Source organism: Pleurodeles waltl, chromosome 1_1 (assembly GCF_031143425.1).
Source record: "Pleurodeles waltl isolate 20211129_DDA chromosome 1_1, aPleWal1.hap1.20221129, whole genome shotgun sequence".
NCBI lineage: Eukaryota > Metazoa > Chordata > Amphibia > Caudata > Salamandridae > Pleurodeles > Pleurodeles waltl.
Genome location: NC_090436.1, coordinates 402,563,371 through 402,586,122, shown reverse-complemented (window position 1 = coordinate 402,586,122; position 22,752 = coordinate 402,563,371). Strand labels below are relative to the sequence as shown.

At 39.3% G+C, this 22,752-nt stretch overlaps 1 protein-coding gene across 2 annotated transcripts in view; it reads left to right on the top strand.

The window, feature by feature from the left end:
* F2R (coagulation factor II thrombin receptor) overlaps window positions 1-22,752 on the top strand; it is a 91,908-nt gene that overhangs the window by 22,338 nt on the left and 46,818 nt on the right. The window contains exon 2 of one of the 2 annotated variants that reach the window (XM_069223583.1): window positions 10,540-10,705. The exons of the other annotated variant lie outside the window; for it this stretch is intronic. The gene's annotated coding sequence lies outside the window, so the exon portion shown is untranslated. The remainder of the gene's footprint in view (window positions 1-10,539; window positions 10,706-22,752) is intronic. 2 annotated transcript variants of the gene reach the window in all.

Sequence of the window (22,752 nt, the reverse complement as noted above, 5' to 3'; positions counted from 1 at the left end):
TACTGTAGATTTACGCCTTTTCCTTTCTACATCAGCTATCATTTTAGACTTTTAGACTATGATTTGGACACTTTGTATAGGACACTTGTAAACGTTTTGTATGTTCCTCTCTGGACTATGAAAATAGACTTTCCCCCTGACATTCTCAACGTGTTTTTTCCATTGCACACCCACTCCAAATTTGCCTAATCTTTACTAAACTCTGGCACAAATTTTACACCCAAAGACTGTCCCCTTTCTAAAATGTTACTTCAATCTAATATTTTTTTGTAAATCTTACATAAAACAAACTTAGTTTTGTGTAGCCTGGATGTGTTTTTATTCTTTTCTGAGTGCCTGATCAAGTTTGTTGATGTATGTTTGCGTGCCGCATTAAGTGAAAATGTCAATCTAAACAGAGTCTGTAGCACAGTACAGTAATTGTTCTCACACAACCATATTATGTGGCTAAGCACACATGAAATCACACACAAGACGGATGATAGTTTGAAGTGATGTTTATTCACAGAGGTGCTCAAAATGTTCACTACGTGATAACGTTTGGAATGGGAAAATGTAACACTTGTGTTTTGTTGTGAAATGTTGAGCCAGTGATGAGTTTGGTGAAATGTTCATGGAATTGCTGGTTGACGTCCGCCCCAACCGCTGTGGTGGTGATGATGAGGGGTATTCACGTGCCCTGTTATGCAGTTTTTGGTGCAGTTGTGCAATAAAAGTAGGTGTGTGCAGGTGTGTTGTTTTTAGGATTTGTGGGAGTGTTTGGCCTGATAGACTGGTGTTGTCCCCTAGTTGACCATGTTGGCCCTACAGATTGACACAGGCACCGGATATGCCCTGTATTATCTGCATGGCCAGAATATGCCCCTTTGCACCCCTCTCCCTGGACAAAATAAGATTTCCCAGTGCAACTTTGACCTGTTCTGGATACATATTTTAATTTCATCCAGGACACCGGTCTGTCTCTCCATCAACCTTGGTACATCTTCCTGGTGAGATTTAATGTTTCAAAGTGTCTCCCCTGCATGTCGAATGTACTTCTGCACAGATGTTTGTTGCTGGAAAAATTGATCCTTCCTTGAAAAAGATTTTGATTTTTCCGCACCGCCCCACCACTCTGCCTCCCCATCATTTTCTCGTCACCTAGGTTTATTTTCCCTTAGATGAAGAGATGGCTTTAGTTGCACCTGTGCTAGAGGGTGGAGGAGTGGAGTCACATGAGATACCTGTAGGCTTAGATGTGGATTGAGGAGAGACTTGCGCAGCCAGTGCAAGTGCCGGTTGCAATAGTTGCTGTTGCCTAGAGCACTTGTAACCCATAGTAGTAGTATAAGAGGGAGACTGTTACCCCGCCTTTGTCCTTTTTTTCCAAGGAAGAGACATAGAACATTCAATTTATAATATAAAAATAAACTGTCCAGACACTTACCCATAGATAAGGAAGGTAATACATATGGACATATATATGGACAAAGACCTGCCAGTCTCTGCCTATCCACATCTCAGTGCACTGGTAAGGGCAGAAGAGGAGGTGGTAGCAGATGGGCAGACAGCACAGTGTTATGATCTGTATGACCACATGGCAACCATATGGATTAACAGTATAAATTATGTTGAACGCATAAACTTTTTTTTATATATATATATATATATATATATTACAGAGAAAGAGGGAAACGCTGCACTCCCAGAGACTGCAAATACACTTGTCATTTATTCATAATAATAAGATGAATCTCGGTGTTAATTTCAAGTTCAATCCAGCTCCACGACGCGTTTCGAATTATTATTCTTTTTCAAGTGGTTATCGCCATCACGAAATGGCGGCATTTAAGATCCACAGAGTTTCTCCAATTAACAAGCAACTGCGGCATTTCTCCGATATTAATATAATGCACGCATGTCCATCTGATTAACCAAGTCTCTATTTTCCAGATCACAAAATCACCTTCTCCAAAGTCTCGACATTTATGCTTAGTCCGTCTTTCAGAGCCTCCGTGCTTTCAGTGCAAACATTCCGTGAATCACTTTCTGCATGCCTTCCTGATAGAATTCTGCCGTCATGATTGAAAAAGCGGCATTCTGGTATTTATAGTTCTCCTTTCACCTGTTCCCAATCAGAACGTTCCTCCCATTAATCACTCGCACATAGCCTTGATGATTAAACAGTCATGTGTATTAATGAAATGGGACAAATTCATGCTCATAACGTACTCACTAATGTAAAATATAATTTCCTTAATTCGACAATCTCAGCATCTCGTCCCTGTGAGCATGAAAGATTCTTGACTCCCATCACGATAAAACTGCCACGTGCAAACATCCATCACCATCCACAAGATCTTCAAATGCTATAATTTAAAAGGAACCAATAACACTGTTGTTGTTCGCTTACCTGATGGAATAAACTAAAGTAAAAAAACAGTCTCCGGACCCATGAAGGCCACATCAGCAAATTGGGGTAAAAAATAAAATATGGAAAAAGCATTAAGCGCTGGTAGAAGTCGGCTTTATCATTAATCTTCTAGTGTTTAGTATACACGCAGGGGATAAGTATCTCCTTGCAGACTCCAAAATTTCAAACCCCTTGCCGGGCACTGCCACTGTATATTATTATTATTATATATATATTTGTGTGTGTGCGCATATGTAATAAAGATACATTTATTATTGTGGAGGTGTCAAAAACTAAGACCTACAAAACTAGTTTGTGGTAGTAGCAAAGACCTTAGTATGGCATACCTTTGTGTGTTTATGTTTGGGATATGTTTAGCCACATGCTCCAGCTGTTTTTTCCACAGTTAATGCTGCTCATGCTGTTGCTACCAATGGACTTGAAATCTGGATTGTATTGAAAAAGTGAAGTGAGATACTATTCAGGAAAACAATATAAAAATGTGGATGTAAACTGTTTGTGAGTGATATGTGTGGCCAAAAGAGTTACATGGCTTGTATTAGAAATGTCATTGTAAAATAGTAATTTCTTTCCTTGCCTGGTGTTATATTGGGATTTCCAGGAAGTGACAGGCCATATAACAGGTTAGTGTGCACGTTGGAGTGGATACATTCATCGGGAGGAGTCTGATGAAGACCGGATCCAAGTCTGTAAATCCCACTGTGATTTTCCTATTGAGATTTTCTTCTCGAAATTGCTGAATGCTATCTGGGTGGAGATCATCACCCAGATCAAGGTGGAAATCTGTGCGTGGACTCTTCATATATGGATTTCCCTTTGTGATTTAGGCTCAGATTTGGTAGAATGTGTAAAAATATGTGAATGGTGATTGAGGCTTGCTAAATGTGGATGAGTGTAGAGGTATTTAATAAGCCTTAGGACAGTACATATACATTAAACACCTTTATTTAGTGCTGAATTAACTGGCGGACAAGCAGAGGGACGAAGACTTTGAAAAATGAATTAACTGTGGTGGCGAATTAGCTGCTTATAGGGGTAGTCCCTTTAAGATTTCAAGCTCCGGGACCTGCTCCTGTTTTTCCCCTTGGACAATAAGGAGCAGTCCTCATAAAATCCATAGTGTAAAATGCCACTTTTGAATGACAGTGTTTGTGTCTATAATATTTGCAAATTAAACTTATTGCCTCAAAAACACAGAACTTGGCTCCTTATTACGAGTTTGGTGGAGGGGGGATTACTCCATCACAAACGTGACGGATATCCTGTTTGCCGTGTTACAAGTTCCATTATATCCTTTGAAACTTGTAATACGGTGGATGGGATATCTGTCACTTTTGTAATGGAGTAATACCCTCAGACAAACTCGTAATGAGGCCCTTAGTGTCCACACTTATCCACTTAGACCTACATCCCCTCCATCATTTCCAAGCCTAGCTGTCTTAAATCGAGTGTGATTTCCTTCTGATACTGCTTCCTGACAGTGTAGCTCCAGGACCTACCTCTCTATTCATTGCCCCCTTTTATTCACTTTGTTTATTACCTACTGTTAGCTCAGAATCCTCATATCTCCAAACTCGATTGTCAAACTAGGTACAAAGGCCAATCCTCCGTCAATAGTTTCTCTTAATAACTTTGTGAAGGTTCTTCAATCTGTTTCATCCTTAGCAATGATACATTGTATGGAGGTGCACCCTCTCCACGGCACAAGGACTTGGTCAGTGCACCAATAAGGGTTAGAAATCCCAGTTGATCTGCCCCTTATACACAACCTGCTGAGCAGGGCTGTGTAGAACGTGTTTCGTGGAAAGGATCGGTCACGACATTGAGTTTAGGGACACAATGGAACTTCAAACCCTATTTCATTAATAAATAATACACACTGAAGAATGGCACTCAGAAACAGGGACTGTACTTTTTAAAATGAAAACCGCCAGAAAAACTCTAACATTGTTATTGATTTGCTATCATCTTAACACCCTACGGTTATGTGTAAGAAATAAGCTACATTTAAGCTAAATCTTTGAATAGTATGTGTCGCTCGAGGTTCAGAGATGATTTGCACCGCACGCCAGTGCTTTAATTCTGAAACCGCAAGCTAGCGATTTCCTATTGCAGCTCGTTCAAGCCTGGACATAAACAGCGACAGCTGAAGGCCGCTTCTCTCCACTGTCGCCCCCAGTGAAAGCGGACGCTGCTAATTGGCGTGACCGGTGTCTTGATCGCCGCAGTGCGAAGCCCCCTGCAAAAATATGCTTTGATACCTGGGTTTTTGAAGTATCTTTTTATCAATCTTATTTTTTTATTTTAAGAAGAATAATGGGACTAAAAGACCAGCAGTAAAACAAAACAATCATGGCTACAAATGTGTCAGCTCGGTCGTCATAATGGTAAAAGCAGATGCAGTGGGAACAGACACTTTTAGCATTATACACGTTGAAACTTCACACTTTCTATGAAAGAAATAGAAAGGTCTGAATAAAGCAAAGAATGGAAATGCTAGAGTCTGAAAGGACAGAAATAATGGAAATGGAAAAGTCTGTACAGGCACTGTCAGTGTTGTCAACAACACCCCAGATGACCTATTATATCAGCTGCAAATCTGTACACACAGGCCACCATACCCATTTTTCCTCAAACCTGGCCAGCAAAATGGTGTGTGGTCAATTAAAATATCTCCATCCAGATGTACAGGAAAAGCCAAAGTATGAAGCCCTCCCCTACACACTCTGCAAAGAAACACCTAACACCGCCCCTTAGAGAGGACCAGCCGATCAAAAGAAGAGCAGTCAAATGAATCAACCCAACCTAAGGACTGCAGGGAAGATTCGTATTGCCTTTCGTGCCCAGGCCAAAATTCTGTGAGATGGATGGAAGCGACACCCCACTTTTAATAAGACATGTATGTGTTAAAAAAAACTGCAGCAGGCACACTGCCTGAGAAACTAACCTGTGCTTCACTGACACAGAATTTATTGTGACCCCCCCCCCAACTTGCCACTGATTACTCACCAGCCATCCAATCCGCTATGACCTCTATAAAATAGGGTGGCCAACTTTCCTCCCTTTCATCCACAGTCCACCCCATTAACTATCTGTCCACCTATATATATCTTCTGCTAACTTTTACTTAGAGATCATCCAGCGTACATTAGCTCACTATTGTCCCCTCCTTTTGGCCCCACCACCTTTAAACCATCTTGTCGGCACTAGAACAAAGGCCAATCCTTCTGCAGTACTTTAGCTTAACAACACAGCACCCCGAAAATCCCTTTCTCTTGAACCATCGTTTCAAACAATTTTCCATACTCACATAGCCTAATACGCTTGCTACAGACCCATCATGCCCCAATCGCGCCTCACCTCCAGTAGCAAATACTTGATACCTAAAATAGCCTTCTGAAATGCATCACCCCTCTGAGGCGTACTCCCCACCTTATATCCGTCTATTGTTTCTAACTCACAAAAGTTCCTCCTTTACCCATTACCCTTTTTTCTCCTTTGCGAATGCTAATTGCCCTGAAGCTGCTCTCTGAGTTCTCCTTGGCCACTAACGCAGTCCATATTATGCAGGTCTAGCCGAGTGCTCTATCATTTCCCTTAAGTCCCGTTTTATTTGAGTTATGTATCTTGTGTAACTGCAACAACTTATTCCTCCCCAGATGTATCATTAAGGCAGCTAAACAGGCCGTTCCCTGGTGCAACTCCAAAAGGGCTGATATACACTGATTCCTATTAATAAACCCTTTTGTCAACTAACGCATAGTCTTACATATGCAATTATAACATAAGGATCAACATTTTGTGACTATGTAAATTGTATACATACACGCTTTTGCCAACTAATGCATACCCCTACATATGCAATAGTAACATAAGGATCAACATTTTGTGTCCATGTAAATCTTATACACACAAACACAACGGGAGGCACGATCCTGTGCATCACTAAAGTATTGGGGCATATTTACAAGAAAGTGGTGCATCGGCCTCAATGCACCGCTTTTCTTGCGCTGCCCCTGCCAACGACACCATGGTTGCGCCATATTTACAATACAGTGCATCATGGCAGTCGTTAGGCACAATACCATCAACATTTTTTATGCTATTGTAGCTCTTTGCTTCACTAGCATAGAAATTGTTGACACTAGTGCAGCAAAGCACAGGGAGGCCCATTGATTAAAATGGATGCGTCATTTATACATCTGCTCTGAGCAGGTGTTAAAAATGATGGAAAAAATGGCGCAGTAAAATGTTTTTTAATTTCACTGTGCCGTTTTCATGGGCCTCCCTGCATGGGAACGCCCCCTTGCATACATTATGCCTGGTTCAGGCATAATGTGGTGCAAGGGTTTACAAATACAGCGCAGGGGAAGAGCCTTCTTAATCCTGCCTTAGCGTAAAAAGAAAATGACGCTAGGGCGGAGCAAGGTGACGCTAGGGGCTTGTAAATATGCCCCTTAGTATCATCAAAATTATCTTATAATACAAATGGGGGTTTGAAAGCGATTACAATTGCAAAAATGCTCTCCAATCCTATAACCTACATAAATCGATTCCCACATCTTGCATGCATGCGTATCCTTATCAGGAAGACAGCATTAGTTGTGACAGTCATTTTTTAAATTTTTGTTATTTGATCATCTTTGGGATTGATTCCATAGCTGATCCTGCCTATATTTTCAAGGAGACCCTATTTAAAAAAAAAAAGTTAATACATTAACTTCTGTGTTTTTTGTTTTTTTTAAACACATTACCTTTCTATTTTCCTCAAGTGTCATGATCACATCCATTCAATGCATCCGCTATGAATTGTGATGCCAGCAAAAGAGTTACATGGTCCCCGGCTTCTGAAGCAATAATTTATCAGAATAATGTACTGCTGCCTTAGTCTGCCTGTCGAACACTCAAACTCCAGCCATTAGTGGAACCATCTTGAGTGCTCATCTGTTACTCTTAACTGTCTAATAGAAAAACATAGGCCCTTATTTATACTTTTTTTGCGCCGCATTTATGTCATTTTGTGACGCAAAATCGGCTCAAACTTACAAAATACAACTGTATTTTGTAAGTGTGTGCCGATTTTGCATAAAAAAACAACGCATTGCTAAAAAAGTATAAATATGGGTCATAGTACTTTAAAACCATAATTTCTTGGCTTCGTTGCTGTAGGTTCGGTATTGTGTGTACCTAGATACAGCACTGGACCTATATAATACAGCAAGTGGCTTGTTGAAGTGCTACACGTTAGGTGTGCTGCCAATTTTAAACATTTTCAAATCTCAAGCATTCTGTTTTTTGTTATACTCGGCTCCGTCTGGTAACCAGAAATTATCACTCAAAACTTGTTACCCATGATGTAGACCATGAGTAGTCGCAAATATTTTCCCAGGGGCCAATAAGTTTGGTCTGTGACGTGCCTGGGGGCCGCATTGATGCCAGGGCGGTGGTGGTGGGGTGACTAGGGGGATTGGTGGCAAGGTAGGTGTAGGAGAAGCAAAGGATATATATCTAGTGGATGAAATAAACAATGGGAAACCAGAAAACCTGGAATTAATCCCGGTTTACCCACTTTTCCAAATTGTGTGATCCTAGGCAATTGTTTAGTGTCACTTTCTCTCCTTTTTCTGCATTATCACATTTAGGATGACCTCGAAATACATGATTCATGGTGTGCGCTGCACAAAACCTGCTTCTTTGTTTGATTTAATAAACTATAATGTTGTTTATGTATGATAGGCACCCAGGCCACCCATAAAGTGCACATACCAAGTGACTTGCCTCTTTAATTTACTATTGGTGGTGTTCTCAGGGTAAGGGAAATAATTAATGTTTCCAAATTTATGTTTGAAAACTATCACTTTAAAAGGAATACAGGGAGTGCAGAATTATTAGGCAAGTTGTATTTTTGAGGATTAATTTTATTATTGAACAACAACCATGTTCTCAATGAACCCAAAAAACTCATAAATATCAAAGCTGAATATTTTTGGAAGTAGTTTTTAGTTTGTTTTTAGTTTTAGCTATGTTAGGGGGATATCTGTGTGTGCAGGTGACTATTACTGTGCATAATTATTAGGCAACTTAACAAAAAACAAATATATACCCATTTCAATTATTTATTATTACCAGTGAAACCAATATAACATCTCAACATTCACAAATATACATTTCTGACATTCAAAAACAAAACAAAAACAAATCAGTGACCAATATAGCCACCTTTCTTTGCAAGGACACTCAAAAGCCTGCCATCCATGGATTCTGTCAGTGTTTTGATCTGTTCACCATCAACATTGCGTGCAGCAGCAACCACAGCCTCCCAGACACTGTTCAGAGAGGTGTACTGTTTTCCCTCCTTGTAAATCTCACATTTGATGATGGACCACAGGTTCTCAATGGGGTTCAGATCAGGTGAACAAGGAGGCCATGTCATTAGATTTCCTTCTTTTATACCCTTTCTTGCCAGCCACGCTGTGGAGTACTTGGACGCGTGTGATGGAGCATTGTCCTGCATGAAAATCATGTTTTTCTTGAAGGATGCAGACTTCTTCCTGTACCACTGCTTGAAGAAGGTGTCTTCCAGGAACTGGCAGTAGGACTGGGAGTTGAGCTTGACTCCATCCTCAACCCGAAAAGGCCCCACAAGCTCATCTGTGATGATACCAGCCCAAACCAGTACTCCACCTCCACCTTGCTGGCGTCTGAGTCGGACTGGAGCTCTCTGCCCTTTACCAATCCAGCCACGGGCCCATCCATCTGGCCCATCAAGACTCACTCTCATTTCATCAGTCCATAAAACCTTAGAAAAATCAGTCTTAAGATATTTCTTGGCCCAGTCTTGACGTTTCAGCTTGTGTGTCCTGTTCAGTGGTGGTCGTCTTTCAGCCTTTCTTACCTTGGCCATGTCTCTGAGTATTGCACACCTTGTGCTTTTGGGCACTCCAGTGATGTTGCAGCTCTGAAATATGGCCAAACTGGTGGCAAGTGGCATTGTGGCAGCTGCACGCTTGACTTTTCTCAGTTCATGGGCAGTTATTTTGCGCCTTGGTTTTTCCACACGCTTCTTGCGACCCTGTTGACTATTTTGAATGAAACGCTTGATTGTTCGATGATCACGCTTCAGAAGCTTTGCAATTTTAAGAGTGCTGCATCCCTCTGCAAGATATCTCTCTATTTTTGACTTTTCTGAGCCTGTCAAGTCCTTCTTTTGACCCATTTTGCCAAAGGAAAGGAAGTTGCCTAATAATTATGCACACCTGATATAGGGTGTTGATGTCATTAGACCACACCCCTTCTCATTACAGAGATGCACATCACCTAATATGCTTAATTGGTAGTAGGCTTTCGAGCCTATACAGCTTGGAGTAAGACAACATGCATGAAGAGGATGATGTGGTCAAAATACTCATTTGCCTAATAATTCTGCACTCCCTGTACATCTCAATGCACTGATAAAATAAATTGTACTAAGGCGAAAAGGTTCTGCATGTTAACTAAATACTCTTAATTTTGAAGAGACTGTCTTAGTTTTACACTTATGCTGCAAGATGTCTTTAAAAATGAAGGTGTTTCTAAAGTTAAGTGAAGGAGTCCCAAGTTACTTCCTTTCTTTAGCACCAATTAAGTTTGAAATAAATGATTGTGTGTGTATTTAATACTTTTGTTAGTGCGGAGTCGTGCAAACAGCTGCCCAGTGCTCCTGTTGCCCCAGGGGCCCCATGTAAAGGTCAGAGGGGCCGCATGAGACCCGCGGGCTGTACTTTGAGTATCCCTGATGTAGACTGTTTAATCCTTAGTTCTTTGTCTACAGGGTATGATATTTATAAATACTGTAGAATATATCCATAAGACAGAATCGTTTTTCTGTTTTGTTTTATAAGAGTATTCAGTAACATGGGTGACTGTGGCAAGACGGTTAGAATTTTTATATAACTTTATAATGTGGTTGAATATCAAAGACACTTTGGAAACAATGTGAGTGATAGGATGTGCCTGGAAAACCCGTCTAGTTTGCAGCACTTGCTGTTTCTTAAGAGAACCATGCCCTAAAGAATACAAATTTTGTGATTTGTCTGAATTGCAATTCAGAGTTTAATACGATAAAATTCTACTTTCGTTATTTCCAGACACATCATTATACTGCTATTATTTTGATAGTGAGTATGAAGCAAAGATGCTCAGCGAGGGACTATAGTAACGGATGCATTTTCACACTGTTGAGCAAAATTTTACATCAGTGGCCTAAGTACTAAAATTGTTTTTCTCCAAAATGAACCCATGAACCAGAAAAAGGTGAGTAAAAACTTTTTCAGACTTGGGTGAGTTTTTTTTTTTATTTTTATTTTTTAAATTAAGTTTGAGTGTTTGTTACAGGTTGACTATTTATTCTGAACTATATAGTAACAGTCTTTTTTTAGATTTTAAAGTGGTTTAAATATATGTTTTAAAATGTTGACAACTATTTAAAAAATCTTGCAGGATTTTCAAGAATGTTGAAATTGTTGTTTAAACACTTCAAAAGTTTAATTTATAGTTTATTGTTAGAAGACGAAATAGAGAAGAATAACTTATTTTAAAAGGTTAATAACATTAGGAAGGGTAGTTGAACATAAGTAAAACATTTTAAGGGTCTGAAGAAAGTTAGAAGTTGAGACTTTAAACAAATGTTGATTTTGGATTTACATTTCTAAACACCTTAAGTTATCCCTAAATGAAATTAGTTGAAAATGTTTATTTCAGTTTTTTTAGTTTCTTGTCCGTGTTGACACCTTTTAATTCCACCTATTTAATAGTTCTTTAAGATTCATGAAAGATTTTAGAATTAGAGAAACAATTATTTCCAGTTTAAAAAAAGTTACATTTTGAGGTTCCTAACTATTTTGATATTTTTTAAATGTTCATAATAATTTAAAGTGCAATATTACTAAAGGAAAATTAGCAACAAGTAGCCGGGGGTTAAAAATAACACAAGCCCCCTAGATTCTCCATTTCCAAGTGCAGAAATAGGCTGAATAATAAAATGTTGTGATCACCGTCCAATGGTGAATAAGTGGTAGGGTTGCACTAGTGGAATAGTGAGACACAATCTTGCTGGGCCTGGTTAAAAACATATAGCAGACAACGCTGTGAGGTGTATCAAAAAGGGGGTGTAGCAATTCCATCCACTGATGCGCAGTAACAGCGCTTACTTACATAGAGGCTTGTTGCCTGCCAGATACACCATATAGCTTGTATTACGTTCCTGGCTTCCCACAGTTAAGTCTTCATCATCCCTCCTTACCTGGGGATGGGTTTTCACCTCTTCAAAGAGCACTCTCCTTCATGCATATTGCTCAGAGTACATTTAACAGATTGGCGAAGAACAAAATGTGAACTGAGACCAGAGAACAAGCCGTTGAAACATATGAATATATATTAAGGAATTGCACTGTTATGTTGTGGTTTTTTGTTGTGTGCACCAGAGGCACATTTGTGCATGGTTAATTTGACTGTAAAATGCAACATAAGTACATACTTATTGATATGCCTATTTCAAAAAGTAAATTGAATGATAAAAAATAATAAAGAAAAATTGGAAATATCAGACCAGTGTTTCTGACATTTTTGAAGACTTTTAATAATTTAATATTACATAAAACCTGAAATGTAAGATTTTAAACAATTTTGTTCTTGAATACTTACTGGATTTTGTAAAATAAAAATGGCAGTTCTTTGTGAGATAGCTTTCTCGCTTGGCCGTTTCTTTATTTTTCTGCTTACATAAGTTAGACTTTTTAAAGGTAATTCATTAAAACTATGTAGGATCGTGGAACCGCTGAATCAGAATGTGAAGTGTTGTTCAAGATTTTTAGATCTTTCTAATATGTTGAAATAGTTTCTATAAGTTATATTTAGATGAACAAATTATTTGTTTATAAGGGATTTAGCCAAGATTACACAGCATAAATAATTGCAGCAATTTAGAAAGTCATGTTAGTATCTTTGGAGAAACCAATACACTAACTTTTTAAAATTTGTTATGAAAATAAAAAATTAAAATGCCACAATTTCTTTAACCAAAGGGATTTCTAACCTGTCAAAAGTTGTGGTTTATGATGTTTGCTGTGAAATCTGTCTGTTCTTGCTCAAGACTGCAAATGACTGATGGTATATTTAGGTGAATAGATAGTTTTTTTTTATGTCTCACCTACCAGGCAGTGCAAGCTGCCTGGTTTCGAAAGACCTATTTTGGCATTACAAACTTACCATGGTCTTATGCTTAGCATTACCTGGATTTATTGACACTCTTGTTTGCTTGTTTTAAATGGCTTTCGTTTCTCTTCTGTTACTCCCCATGGAGCATGGCCTCTTTGCCATCATTTTGATTGACTGACTTGCGTGCTTTTGCTGTTCACTTTCAGGGAACTACTTTTTAGAGTCAAGCGCACAAGCGCTCCGTCCCTCTAGTAATCTCTCTTTGGGCTTGTAACCACCCCATGCTGCGCTTGTCACATTCATTGGTTCTTGGGCTTGCCTTTTAGAATCCGCTTGCTTTCATTAGTGAAAGACATGCATATGTCATGCCTTTTCTGGTGTGTAGCCCTCCTTGAACGCACCAGCCAACTACTGGAAACTTACCAGGCTCAATGTTTTTTAGCCCGGTTTCTGCACTACTTTATCTTTTTTTTTTTTTTTTTTCCACGCAGCGCAATGGTCCTGGGTTCTACATAGCACAATTGCGTTCGTTTTTCTTTTTCATTCAATTTGTGTGGCAGGAAAAGTCTGGTTAGGAGTTTACAATGCTAAGAGCTCTAACTCGAGCAAATGCGAGACCTGTTGCATTACAAATGCTTGTTAAGTATTCAGTGAGCGTGTATATGATTTCTATCTCTCAACCCTTGTGTGCTTCTTCCTCCAAATATTACCCTCCATGTGTTCCTTGTTGTTCTTTCCATCCTTTGCTGCTCCCTCTGTCTTCTTGTGGTCCTCCCTCCTAAACAACCCACCCTCCTCGTTGCTCTCTCCCTTGTGTGCTTCTCCCCTTGCCGCCATGTTGATCTCTCCATCATGCGCTGCTCCCCCACCCAGCTTAATTTTTATTTTATTGCTCCACCCCGCCATCTGCGTCATTCCCTGTGGCCCTTATTTATTTATTTATTTATTTATTTATATTTTTGGGAGGGTGCAGCAACAAATAACCACCAGCTTATCTGGCAAAAAGAAAATCGCCTTCACACTATTCCAATTTCATTTTTTATTACTGATCCATCCAGGATTAATTGAAAAAGAAAATCTACATCCATGTCATTTCATGCATGCGCACTTGTCTGTGCATACGTCATTACGTATCCATGCGCTTATAAAATTACGTGCAGGTCATGTCAAAATGCCTTTTTCTTTTCTAACTTTTTGGTTTCTTTTGGACAGTGCTGCACAGCATTGCCAAAAAGGCTTTCTGCTGTTGCCTATGCTTGCATTTGAGTCTGCAGCAGATTGTTCTCTTTTGTTACACAGCTTCAGCAGAGGTGCACTTTGGTGCTGGGCTTCAGAAGGGATTTTTTTAGGTGCACAGTTCAGAGAATGAAGCACTTTATGTAAAAGTTCTTTTTTTCTAGGGCTTAAGACTATTTTGTACACCTTGAAAAACTGATGTTCTTTTGTTGTGAGGCTTGAAGACGCTCCACTGGTTTCTTTTGAAAGCTTCACTCATATTTGAGACCCTCTGTCTCCTCCATAAATGCAAACACTCCCAGGATCTCTGAATTAAAAAAAGACAACACTACAGGCCACTTTCTGCCCTTTCACAGGGGTATGGGATTCCTATAGCCCAATGCCCAGGACATATTGTTTAAGGTCATGGACAACAAGATTTCATGTTTAATTTGTCCTTGGGACAAGTAGTCCCAACCACTTGCAGCACCAACCTTTTGAATGCCAGTTTACATTTTGGAGCAGGGAAAGGACATGTCTGCAGTTGAGATAATAGTTGTGCTCATATGGTAATGTTGTTCGAACTTGTATTTATGGTTTCTTAATGCAAAGCTGTTGTTATTAGGATAAGTGATGTAAATAAATATTGTAAGCTTGGACTGCACTATACAACGTGGGTCCAGTAAAAATAAAAAAGTGTACACACATTTGCAAAGCTTAACTATAAGAGGCTATGTATAAAACTCCCAGATTGCTCTCTGATTAAATGCAATTTTTGCAGAAGCTTGAAAGCATGGTTGATGATTCTCTGCTTTTAAACTAAAATGGTCCCAAAAAAATGCTACTTGGAAAAAATGTTTTGCTAAACTTCGGTGAAATTTTAGGTACCATTGCTTTGAAGCATCATTTAGTAAAATGTATTGATGCATGCTAGTATTTCCAAAAAGTATTCATAGTGGGAAACATGAAATTAAACAAGCATTGGCAAAGTCAATAAGTCTACTATTTGTGGTCAGTTTTTTTTGGTTTTGTCAATGTCTCTCTTGTTTTGACATGGCTTCCTAAAACTTTATTGATGTGGGAGCTGCCGAGCCCTCACCACTGTAACAAACATTGGCAAAAAGCAAATATATGTTTTGGCCTAAAAAATAAAATAAAATAAAGAACACAGACAGTAACACTGTAGTTCCTGGCACTGAACAAAATTACTTTGTGTGCTGCTGTGTTCCTTTTGAATGAGCAGATTGCTATCACTCACAGTGAGCCCAGCCGATAGATGGATAAAGAGAGAGAGATAGAATAGAATTTTAATAAAAACAAAAGGTGTTCGTTAATGCTAGTCCTAATTAGAGGCCCAATTTGTAAAGAAAGTCACAAAAGTGCACCCATGGTATATGTCTTTGTATTTGTGCAGATTATCGTATTTATTGAACTCTCAGGAATTTACAGCAAATATGCATGTGTAGATTTACTCCTCTGAAAATTTATTGAGCATTTACAAGTTTACTTTCGCTCCAACCACCTTTTTCCTCAACCATGGAAGAAGCTTTATTCTGCCCTTGTCAGGAGTAAATTTCCGAACATGCAAATTAGTAGGTTTGCACAGACTCAAAAGGACATTTCATTCTTTGAACTACGGTTTATTGCTACCTCCAGCACCAGTATGTAGATCTGTGGAAAGGTAGCAAAGTAATGAAATTGCTAGTATTAAAGCCCTACTATAGTATTAGCCCTGGCATAACCTGAGATGTTATTGTCAGAGCTCTTATATAATGAGATTGCTGGCATAATTTGTTGCCACGCTACATGGCACCAAAAGTACAAGTAGGTTTTTAGGTCGAGCACGCATGCGCTTCGGACCTGTTGTAAGTATTCAATGGGCTTTTAACCACGCTCACCTAACCCCCATCACTTTCACTCGTTTGTGTGCTTGGCTTTCAAAAATCCCTTGATGTCATTGGTAAATGCTTTGTTTGTTCCACCTTGGGACAATTTTGTTACCGCCTTGCAGACTGACCCTGTTACATGGATCATTGCACGATTGCCAATATGTTTTACTGTGAACGAACTATTTTATTCTTTGGTGACTCTCCTTTTCACTCATGCTCATGGTGCTTTCAATCAGCTCGCACGGCCGCCCATTGATAATTTTACAAGATTATTTTACACATACTGGCGCTGTGCTTATAAACACTTTATTTTGGTTGCGTTTTTATTTTTATTCTTTTGTGTCTCTCCTTCATGCACATGCTCATGGTGGCCATGTTGTTTTGAATTGGCTTGCTCTGCCCTCCTCCAGAACCACCCCCCATCCCTGATTTTCCTGTTCGTGTCTCCCTATCCCCCCGAACACCTCACCCATGTTCTTTGCTTGTTTCTTTTGTGACAAAATCTGTTACCATAACTCTGCTGAAGCTAACGGCCTCTGGGTTCTTTTCATTGAAACAGCAGCACTGGTCTTAAGTAAAATGTTACGTGATCTAGCCTCCGTCCCCAACAGTGTTTCATAAACCCTCACTTTTTGATGAGTGGGCTGCAATGAAGATTGCTTCCAACCCACCATGTCCACCCTCCCCCACCTCCCTTTCCCTGATTATACAAGCATCGAGGAGGGAACCTATGAAATCAGCACAGAACAATTAACAGGCGTCCTGTTGCTGGTCTGTAGAAGCCCAAGCCGGTGTTTGCATGCTATTCAGTGGTGCCTGAAAACAAAATGTACTGCGTCCTGGGTGCCTTGCTGCTACTGCTCAGTGCTGCTTCTTCCTCTGCAACAAGACCTGCAGACGCCAATGGGACAACTCCCCGATACTGCCACTCTTATTACTGTCCCCAGTACGAGTTAAAATAAAAAATAAAACATAAGGAAAACAGCTTAATAAAGGCTGAACTACTTTTTTTTCAGATATTCAACATGTTTTTGTTTGTTTTTGCCCCAGTGTTCCCAGACATCGTCCGTCTCTGTCCCCGTGGAAAGAAGGTCTCATGTGGGAATACTTTTTCTGTTTGTACTGTTTCTGAAATCAAGAAATGCATAATGCATACATTGTTGCTTTTGAAGGTTATACTTCATTTGTGATTAAAACCAGGCCATGTTAAAGTGGATTGGTGGGAAAATAATATGACTGCATTTCTCTGTAAAATATCTCTATATGGCAGTGATTTTCGAGTTTATTTTTGCAAAGTTTACACTTGCAGAAACTTATGGTTTATGATCTAAATTTTTGGATTCATATTCACTTTAGTAAGTATGATGTTTTCTGTTGCTTAGATTGTGGGGTTTGCAGTATTATAATTGTAATTGCATTTGTATACCGCTTTGTGCCTCGGGCGAGGTATCAAAGCCTATTATTGGTAGTGCTTGCCAAATTACATGATGATAATAACGTGAGCAGCACCTGTGCAACTCTTAAAATAATCACCAGTAGAATAATGATCAAAGAAAATGCAATACATCAACAATGAATATTATATCTATATAGTGACTACGTATTCATGCATGCACACTGCCAAGCTAGAAATAAGAATTAAAAAGGCATCACCATTGGTGCTTGACTCCAACATCAACCCTTGTCTGCCAACTTCAGGTTGTGAAACCCTGGACAAACGAGACAAAAGAGAACCACCCTGATGTGCTTACTCTCTGGGCAGTGCGTCCATTCCCAGAGTTGAGTTCCTTCTTCTCCCAGCTGCCCAGCTTCCCTACCTTATATACTTTAAACAAACTTAAGAGGAAAGTTCTAGAAACCCCCTTCCCTTTGAGTAAGTTATGAAATTCAAGTGCTGGCCGAACTAGGTCAGTGTTAAAAAAAACATTTAGAGACTGGCCAAATCTCCGTGTATTTCCAAGACTGAGCTGTACCCTGCTCTGCCATAAACATTTTCAGCCTGGTACATCTTTTTCTATATTCCTTCCCTACGTGTTGTTCCCTTCCCTGGTAAGAAAAAGCGAAAACTTGTTAAGAACCTGTGTGCGGAAAAATACCTGCACCCCCAATGTGATGGCGTTGGAAGCCAAACTAAGCACAAAATGGAGTCAGTGGGCAAGTTGAAGCCGGTGGTTAAATACAGAAAGCATTGCAGCTGGTTGGTCGTAAACTCTTACTAAGGCAATTAAAGCGTTGGAGTTTAGCTTTAGTGATTATGTCAAACAGCTTTTTCTTTTTCAATACAAATCTCTCCTGCTTCAGTTCTGCGTATAGTTTTGATCCATGTTCCCAGATATCTAGTAGATTGTTTTTGTATTGTTATCCCCATATTGTTTCATCACAAAGTTGTGTAGGCACATAGGCTCAGTCATTTCAAAGGGGTTTCCTTGCTGCTGTGTGAAATGAAGAAGTCTGTCAACATGTTTATTAAAACGTTCCTCTTTCCCACAAGTTTGTGGTGAGGAACAATTTCACTATGGTCCATTAACTTTGAATTTGTCATCCTTCTGAAAACACTGCAAATAGAAAGGACTTCATGGTAAAGTAGCTGCCATTGGGCAACATATTCACTTTTATGTGTCTGACCAACAATTCCCTCGGAGCCTTTCTGTGATCTATGTATCATCTTTTCCAGTGTCATATCTGGAGCCACAGCATTGAACCTTTAGTCTCTGTCTTTTACCACTCATTCCATATACCAGGGCCCATATCTCAGGTAGTTTATGAAATCAAATTCGCGAAACACAGTAGCCAGTGACTCCACAGTCTTCGCATGCAGCTCCCTGATCACCTTCATGATCAGCATGTGCTAGATTTTTCAATAAAGCTGTCATGTGTAAAACATTTCCCTAGTACTTGCAAAGTTCGGATTTTTATTCATAATCTTTGACAAACTCTACTTGGTTTTCAGGTTCTCTGACTTTGAACTGAGTGTATTGAACATTGACTGGCTGTGCATTGGCTTTTGAATGAAGTGCACCCTGTGCCTTGCTTACTTCTGAAATAAGATATGCAAAACCTAATTTGTCATTCTTGTTACAGAAAGCATTCCAACGCAGTGTTTCTATAGCCTCAGATATGATGAGCATACCTTGTAACAAATTAACAAAATAAGTTCTGCTCAATACTGACTGGACAGTTTTTCTTGCAAATATTTCAGCCTCAATAAGTGCATCGTCTATGCCACATCCTCTGCGATAACTTCCTGCACACTGCAGCGCACCTTTTGTCACGTGGAAAACACCCATCATTGGATAAAGATAATCAAATTTTACTGGATTGCTCATAAAAATGTTGGCTACAATACAGAAAACATCTTCATTGCAGAAAATTGGCAGGATAGGCTGGTCTTCAAGCTGAGCACAAACATTTTGGAAATGTTTTAGAGCTGTGTATACTTTTGCGTAGTTTGTGAGTGGAGGTGGTATCATTGGTAAAAACCCAACCTTCTTCAGTGAGACAGTATTCTGGGAGATCAGAGCCATGGAGGAACTGGCTTTTCTTCAGTCCCCACCTAATAAGCGATATGATAAATTCAGTTAAATCAGCTTTGCGAACCGCAACATCAGGCAGAAGAAGATCTATGTCCTCAACCACTATGAAACTTTCTGGTAGACTTTAACCTGTTGATGGCTTGTAGTGGTTTTGCACATGTTGACAAGGCAGTTGGGTTATAAGTTTGCAGCTTCATTTGTTTATGCCTACAGCGGACACAGCTTGTTTTCAAGCAGCTTCTTCATTGGTACAGACTTGAAAAAGCACAATGGCAGTATCATGTGTGCTGGACGTTCCAGACAAAGAAGAGCTGTCTTCAAAATCAAAATGATCAATTATGATGTAATTCATAAAACATGATTTGGAAAAGACAGTACATTTGCACAGCATAAGCCTGTTGGTTCATGGGATTGTCTTCCACTTCTTCGTTTATATCTTCAAAGCTATCAATGTTGTCGGCTTCTGTCCCAAACTACAGAGCTTTAGTTTGTAACAGTTTTGCTTTGCTGATATTAAACAATGATGTAAAAAATGTTAAGACAGCATTAGGCACTCCTGTTGACTCCCGTGATTTGTGAAGCTCTGGGGCATCACAAAATTTGTCAATAAGTCAAAAATCAAAATCTTTCAGGACGTTTCTTAAAATGCTTCCTACAGATTTTGCTGCATCTGTGATCTTATTTTGGCAGCAAGAACTTCAGGAGTCAAATCAGCTGAGAACACCATAAGTGGCTCATTCTTTTTGTTAAACTGGCAAAAACAAATTCTGTACATTGTACATTCTCACCAGAAAAATCTTAATTTCATTATTATGGATCAATATGTTGACCATTATTTCTCTGTTCTCACTGAGTGTGAACCCATAGCCAGCACTCAAGAGTGGCTTTAAAACTTCTGCTTTTTTAAAGAGTGCAAACTTAACTAAAGGCTGGTGGTTGTGTTGCTGCTGAGAGCTCATTGTACATTCTTATTTTCAAATGTATACATGCATGCAGTTCGGGTGGGTATATAAATCCGCTGCAAATACATTCACCTTGCTGTTCAAATCAGCATCTTGGAAGAAACTAGCTGTAGAAGAAAATATATTTTCCCTTTGAGACTCACATACTCTGTACTTTGTTCTTTTGTCAATCGTGTTAGCCCTTGTTCTTGCTAAACCACAGTTAATGCATTGAAGATTCTCTTCTTTCTGATCAGTTGTTGGAGGTGGATGAGGGGGAGCCATTGATCTAAGTAAATGGGCATCGGATTCTTGTTGTGATTCACTGGTTTCTGCTATTATTTGACACATTTTTTTCCAGGCTTTTTTCCATTTTAAACAACTTGTAGCACTTGTTGTTACAATGATAAAATATTTGATCCTCTTCACCCATCAATTTCAATCTTTTGTGAACTTCGAGTTGCCATATTTCTACAGCACCTCAAACTCTCTTCTGTCCAGCCGCAGTTGATGTTAGCTTTCTTTCAGATTAGTTTGGTGTATGACACATTTTTCTTTGTTGAAGAAGACCTCAGATTTTGTAGTTAGCACCACCCTGTCAGGAGGTATAGATCCTCTGCTACCCCGTGCTTTGCTCATGTTTACGAATTTGAATCAATGAAAAACCTAAAACAAAAACAATATAAAAATAAATTCCCAATATGATAAGTAAAACACATCATTATAGAGCCGCCATTTTGGAAAATGGCAGAAGGTATGCTCTGAAGAGTTATTTTCGGTCTCTTTAAGACTACTTTAACCCCAAAACTGATGTTTTGACACCAAAATAAAGTATATAGGTCTCATGGTTCCTGAAATATTACATCAGCACTGCAACACATCCACCATTTAAAAAAATGTTGTCCAGAAACAAATCGGCCTGGATTAGCAATGTCTATCCAAGCTAAATTACTTTTCTAATGACACAAAAACACAAATAAAAAATGACTATATTTTTACAGAAGTTTATCAAGGGGCCAGGACTATGAGAGATGTGGCTTTAGAAATACTTGGCTGAAAGAAAGCTGCTTATTTGAGTTGGGAGTTTAGAGCGCTTTCTACTTCATTTTTAGGAGATGGATCAAGATTTACTTTTGACACTTTATGAAAGTCACACTATAATAGAAAGATACCTCTTGTGATAAACACAAATTATAGAAATCATATAATTATGGAATATTATAAAAACATTGCAGTGTGTCCTATTTGATTCAGCATGAGTTGTCAGCCTTTACATCCTATCTTAATTGTTTTGTTTTTAAGTTTTGGTGTTGACAGCAGAGCTGTCAAACAGACCCATTGCTTACAATAGTCCTAGAGAGAGCTTTGGATCTTCGTCTTTCAACCATGGGCTGTCTTTGACCAGCCTGTTTCAGCCTTTGGTTTGAGACATTGTCAATCACATTTTGGTTGAGTCCAACAAAGTATTCATCTTTCACTTTAAGCAATCGACTGTTTGATTTCATCCTTCTGCCTCTATTCAGATGCTTAAATTGAACTGTGAGGAACTGCTTTTATAAGTCCACTCCTTCTGGCTTTGTGCTTATTTTGCATTTGTTAGCACCTTAAATCCTAGACCTATTGGCATTGCCATTGCTTGCTTACCTCTTCAATTCTATTTAATGGCCGTTAATAAGCCAACACTTTAGCCTTCATCGTATTGTACTGGTAAGATACCATTTGAAATATTCGAGGCATAATCAGAGAAGTCCCAACCCAAGTAGCCTTCTTCACAACAAGCATTTGGAGCCGTAATTGCTTTACTCTTGGTCAAACATTTTTGACCGAGACTACCAGATTCTATGTATGTGGCTTGGCTTTTTTGTTGCACCTCTTAATGATTGTGATCAGGTATCTGATTTTGAGGTAGCTACAGTAGCAGTGTGCACACAGGAAAGCAAAACAACACTAAGTTTAAAAAAGTAATTTGAACTGCTCACATGTGGAAAATAATTACATGAGTCCAAGCAGACTACCAAAGTTTAACTAGCATTTGTAATGCAGAGGTCACACATTTACTTGAGTTGGAGCTATTGGCATTGTAAATGCATAACAGGACTTTTTTTGCCACATTAATTGGTCAACCCTGCTGCATATGAGAACGTACTTTTGTCTAGTGGAAGCTTGGAGTCATCATAAGGTGGTGCATATGGTTAATATGCCTGCTGCAAAGAACGTGCCCTGAGCAGATCAGAGTGCATATAATGTAAAAACAATACCGCCGATCGAGTTTGCACTCTGAGTGCTGTAAGGGCCATGGCAGCCAAGAGAACGTACTTTTGTCTAGTGGAAGCTTGGAGTCACCATAAGGTAGCACACAGGGTTAATATCCCTGCTGCAAAGAATATGTACTAAGCAGACCAAAGTAGTTAGCCCACGCTGAAATATATCGGCAATCGTGCAATTATCCCTGTAACAGGGTCAGTGTCCAAGGCTGTAACCAAAGCTCCCCAAAGCGGGACACATAAACCATACACCAATGATATCGAGTGATTTTTGAAAGACAAGCCCAGGAAGGAATGAAAGTG